Source organism: Saccopteryx bilineata, chromosome 4, assembly GCF_036850765.1.
Source record: "Saccopteryx bilineata isolate mSacBil1 chromosome 4, mSacBil1_pri_phased_curated, whole genome shotgun sequence".
NCBI classification, from domain to species: Eukaryota; Metazoa; Chordata; class Mammalia; order Chiroptera; family Emballonuridae; genus Saccopteryx; species Saccopteryx bilineata.
In genome coordinates, this window is record NC_089493.1 from 155,123,756 (window position 1) to 155,129,762 (window position 6,007).

Here is a 6,007-nt window from a genome sequence, read left to right on the forward strand (position 1 = left end):
TCCGTCCTGTCTGTCCGTCCCTATCTGTCCCTCTCTCTCTGTCTCTGTCACAAAAACAAACAAACGAACAAACAAAACCCTAGAGGTGGAGGCCCTGGCTGGTTAACTCAGTCAGTTACAGCATTATCCTGAAACACCAAGGTTGCAGGACAAATCTCCAGTCAGAGCACTTATAGGAAGCGACTTATGAGTGCATGACGAAGTGCAACAACAAATTAATGTTTCTCTCTTTCTCCCCCTTCCTTTCTTGGACACTCTAAAATCAATCTCTATTGATAATTTTATTTGCCTGACCAGGTGGTGGTACAGTGGATAGAACGTTAGCCTGGGACACTGAGGAACCTGGTTTAAAACTCTGAGGTCTGGCTTGAGCACGGGCTCAACCAGCTTGAGAGTGGGCTTGCCAGCTTGAGCACAGGGTCGCTGGCTTGAGTGTGGGATCACAGACATGAACCCCATGGTCACTGGCTTGAAGCCTAATTGGTCACTGGCTTGAAGCCCACAGTCACCGGCTTAAGCAAGGGGTCACTGGCTTGACTTGAGCCCCCAATCAAGGCATGTAAGAGAAGCAATCAATGAATAACTAAAGTATAAAGCAACTACAAGTTGATGGTTCTCATCTCTCTCCTTTTTCTCTCTCTCTCCCTTCCGGTCTGTCTCAAAAAAAAAAATACTGTAAATAAAATTATTTATTTATTTATTTATTTTTAGCAAGAAAGAGAGAGAGGAAGGGAGAGATGAGAAACATCAACTCATAGTTGCAGCACTTTAGTTGTTCATTGATTGCTTTCTCATATGTGCCTAGATTAGGGGGGGCTCCAGTGAAGAAGTGATCTCTTGCTCAAGCCAGCGGCCTTGGGCTTGTAGCCAATGACATTTGGTCTCAAGCCAGTGACCTTGGAATCATGTCGATGATCTTGTGCACAAGTGGGAGACCCTGCGCTCAAGGCAAGGAGCCTGCATTCCAGGTAGGAGCTTAGGGTTTTGAACCAGGGCCCTCAGCATCCCAGGCCAACACTCAGTCCACTGCACCACCACTGGTCAGGCTCAATAAAATAATTTTAAAAAATAAAACTTAGAGGTGAAGAAAGACATTAAACAAATTCCCAGGCCCTGAGTAGGTAGTTCAGTTGGTTAGAGCATCGTCCCATATGCCAAGGTTGTAGTTTGATTCCCAGTCATAAGCACATACAAGGATCAGCCAATGGACTGGCCTGTGGTCGTGCAGTGGATAAAGTGTCAACCTGGGCCCTGGCCGGTTGGCTCAGTGGTAGAGCGTCGGCCTGGCGTGCAGGAGTCCCGGGTTCGATTCCCAGCCTGGGCACACAGGAGAAGCGCTCATCTGCTTCGCCACCCCTCCCCCTCTCCTTCCTCTCTGTCTCTCTCTTCCCCTCCCGCAGCCAAGGCTCCATTGGAGCAAAGTTGGCCCAGATACTGAGGATGGCTCCATGGCCTCTGCCTCAGGCGCTAGAATGGCTCTGGTCACAACAGAGCAACGCCCCAGATGGGCAGAGCATCGCCCCCTGGTGGGCATGCCGGGTGGATCCCGGTCGGGTGCATGCGGGAGTCTGTCTGACCGCCTCCCCGTTTCCAACTTAAGGAAAATACAAAAAAAAAAAAGAAAGAAAGATAAAGTGTCAACCTGGAATGCTGAGGTCACCAGTTCAAAACCCTGGGCTTGCCTGGTCAAGGCACAAATGGGAGTTGATGGTTCCTGCTCCTCTCCCACTTTCTCTCTCTCTTTCTCTCTCCTCTCTCTCTAACAATGAATAAATAAAATCTAAAAAAAAAAAGAAGCAATTGCTGTGCCCTAAAAAAAAATTAGCCAATGAATGCATAAATAAGTGGAACAACAAACTGCTGTTTCTTTCTCTCTCCCCCAAAGTCAATTTAAAAAAAAGTTAATTCAATATTCTAAATAATAAATACAAAAATACTTTTTTTAAATGCCCAGGAAAGACTGACCAGGCAGTGGCGCAGTGGATAGAGCATTGGACTGGGACCCAGAGGACCCAGGTTCTAAACCCTGAGGTCGCCAGCTTGAGCACGGGCTCATCTGGTTTGAGCAAGGCTCACCAGCTTGAGCCCAAGGTCATTAGCTTGAGCCCAAAGTTGCTGGCTTGAAAAAGGGCTTACTTGCTCTGCTGGAGTCCCCCTCCCCCCCCTCCCGTCAAGGCACATATGAGAAAGCAACCAATGAACAACTAAGGAACCGCAACGAAGAATTCATGCTTCTCATCTTGCTCCCTTCCTGTCTGTCTGTCCCTATCTGTCCCTCTCCCTGACTCTATTTCTGTCAAAAATAAAATAAATAATAAAAAATAAAAATGCCCAAGAAAGTGCTCACTAGAATTTTTTGCTTTGTTTTGTTTTTTTTTGTTTTTAGATTTTATTTATTCATTTTAGAGAGAAGGGACGCAGGGGGAGAGAGAGAGAGAGAGAGAGAGAGAGAGAGAGAGAGAGAGGCAGAGAGAGAGAAGGAGGGAGGAGCAGAAAGCATCAACTCCCACATATGCCTTGACCAGGCAAGCCAGGGGTTTCGAACCAGCGACCTCAGCATTCCAGGTTGATGCTCTACCCAATGCGCCACCACAGATCAGGCTCACTAGAATTTTTAAAATCTATTCGAGAGAGAGAGGAAGGGAAGGGGGAGAGAGAGAGAGACTGTGATTTGTTGTTCCACTTATTTATGCATTCATTGGTTGATTCTTGAACCCACAACCTTAGTATATCCAGACAACGCTCTCTATTCAACTGAGTTACCCAGCCAGGGCAATATGCTGACCAGAATTTAACACAGGCTGTGAAGGTCAATTTGCTGCAGCTGGCCCTTGTCGGCTGGCTCAGTGGTACAGCATTGGCCCAGCATGTAGAAGTCCCATGTTCAATTTCCAGTCAGGGCACACAGGAGAAGAAACCATCTGCTTCTCTACCCCTCCACCCTCTCTCTGTCTCTCTCTCTGTGTCTCTCTGTCTGTCTCTCTCTCTCTCTGTCTTTTCTCCTCCTGCAGCCATGGCTTGAATGGTTTAAGCAAGTTGGTCCCAGGAGCTGAGGATGGCACCATGGCCTCACCTCAGGTACTAAATAAGATATCTCGGTTGCCAAGCAACAGAGTAGCAGCTGAGATGGGCAGAGCATTGCCTGGTAGGGGGCTTGCAGGGTGAATCTTGGTAGGTGGGAGTGCATGTGGGAGTCTGTTTCTCCGCCTCCCCGCCTCTCACTTAATTTTTTTTTTTTTTTTAAGAAAAGAAGATAAAAATATATTTGCTTCAGCTGTGTCTACAATGGGGACTGATTCTGACCTGGCTCAAGGAAGGGTTCCACAGGAAGTGATACCTGAGTTGAAGGAAGGGAGCCCTTGGCCTTGTGATGAAAGGAAGGAAAAGCATTCCAGGCAGGAATGCTAAGCCTACAAAGGTCTGGAGGCAGGCAGGAGTGGGGAGAATTTAAGGTACTCCATCCTGGCCACGTGGTCAGTGCATATACAGCATAGGGGAGACCATGGTGCCCTGTGAGTCCATAGCACAGTGAGCCTCGTGGGCTGCAAGTTTTCATCCCCAGAGGAATGGGGGTGTGAAGAGACAAGAAAGTGGAGCTACTAGTAGAGGGGTGGGGAGGCAAGCAATGGGTCTTTTGCAATGTCTGGTGAGAGACAGAGCTGGGAACTAGAACAGCACTCCAGTAATGATGGGAGGAAGGAGAGGAAGGTGGTCAAGAAGTTGCGGGTGAGAAAGGGCCAAGTTTTTGGAGACCAGGTGGAGTGCATGTCAGTGTTTCAGGGGTTAGAGGGATGTTGCATGGAGGTGGGCAGGGCAAATAATGGTGAAAATTTAAGCCAGACCGATGTGCTCTGCTTGACCCTGAAACACACACACCAGGAGCCAGCATCACCCTCACTGCTCATCCTTGTACTTTCCATCCAAACCACCCCCAACCCCTGTTCCGTGGCTCCTCCCTCCTTTCCTCAGCCACCTGTTATTTCCTCCCTGGTCCTTCCCTATGCATAATCGCTCCTTGGGAAGAGTCTCCTGCACAGGGCAAAGTGGAGGGGACACATTGGGGTGATGGTGCCACCTCCTGGCAGCCACAGGAAATGAAGTATCCCACTTCAGCCTCGTGTGAGGTGGGGGTGGGGAACTCTGGGTTGTACCCATTGAGGATTCAGGTGGGGATCCTGTGAAGAAATGTTATCCCCTGCTGGTGTGATCGGGTCATTCCGGTGGACTGTTGAGTTTTGGGTGCTATATTTTTCAGAGTGATGCTGATAAATCCTTTTCCACTCAACTCTGGTGGAATAGAGGATAGGCAAAACTACTGTAATTAACTCTGCTCAAAACCTTCTCACAGCCTGACCTGTGGTGGTGCAGTGGATCAAGCGTCAACCTGGAACACTGAAGTCGAAAGTTCAAAACCCTAGGCTTGCCCAGTCAAGGCACGTATGGGAGTTGATGGTTCCTGCTCCTGCCCCCCCTTCTCTCTCTCTCTTTTCTCTAAAATGAATAAATAAATAAAAATAATTTTTAAAAAAACCTTCCCACAGCCCTCAGGATTGGGTTCAAACTCCTTAACAGAGAACATAAAGATATGATCCTAGCCCCCCCCCTTTTAAGCGACAGAGTGGGGGGGGACAGGAAGAGAGAGAGATGAGAAGCATCAACTAGTAGTTGCAGCACTTTAGTTGTTCACTGATTGCTTCTCACATGTGCCTTGATGAGGGGGAAGGCTCCAGCCAAGCCAGTGATCCCTTGCTTGAGCCAGTGACCTTGGGCTTCAAGTCCGCGATCTTTGGGCTCAAGCCAGAGAGCCTGTGTTCAGGTTGGTGATACTGCACTCTGGAGACCTCAGGGTTCCAAACCTGGGACCTCGATGCTCTATCCATTGCACTAACACACCTGGCCTTAGGCATACCTCATTCTCATTAGCTTCCATTCCTCCCCTCCTTTCATCTTCCTCCCTCCTCCCAATGTGTGCACTCCCATCCCTTTGCACAGGTTGTTCTCTTCCTAGAACACTCTCCCACTCCCTATTGGTTTCCAAGCTCCTACCCCTCTGTCAGGTCTCAAATTCCCCATTCTCAGGAGACCTTCCAGCACCTCAGTGTTCACTAAGCAAAAGGAGGAGTATTTCATGCAGTAGGAACAGCATGTTTAAAGGCCTAAGATGCCTTCAAGGAGATGGGAGGGGATGAGAGATAAAGAGAGGCTGACAGAACTGTCAGGGCTGTAGCAACTTGACTCATGGGCTCTCATGAGGGGTTGAGTCCCCACTGAGCGACAAAATTTTCTGCAGCAAAGAACATAAATAGATGTGTGTTTGGAAAGGCCGATACGAAGTTGCCAAGCGAGAAAGGCACTGAAGAGACTGAGGTGGGCGTGGGAAGAACAGACAAGGGTTACACAGGTGAGAGGTGATGGAGGCTTGGACCCCTGAGTCCTACTTCTTGCTGGCTGGGTCCTGAGCTAGGGCTCTTGCTTCCCTGAGGGGACCCTCACTTACTCCAGTGTGCTCCACACCAGCTCCCCACTTCTATTGGCTGTGACACTCTCCCCACTTCTCATCCCCTGGTGTTAGGTCCCCGATTGCTGCCTGCATTTTAGAGAAGGGCAGAATGCTTAGGTTCAAAGCCGTTAAGTCAGTAGTGAGTGGCAGAGATGGGATTTGAACCTCAATTTCTGCATCGTCCACCATACTAGATGGCCTAGCGGTTATAGACAGGGATCTGTCGCTTGATGGCTGTATGACTTTGGAAAGGTCATGTTACCTTTCTCTGCCTCAGTGTTCTCTTCTACAGAATGGGAACAATCACAGTAACCTGCTCTATGGAGTTTGTGAAGAGTATAGAGAATAAATGCACCCTGGTTGGGTCACTCAGTTGGTAAAGTATCATCTCAATATGCCAAGGTTGTGTTTGATCCCTAGTCAAAGCACTTATAAAAATCAACTGAATGAATGCATAAATAAGTGGAACAACAAATCCATGTTTCTCTTTCTCTCAAATCAACTTTA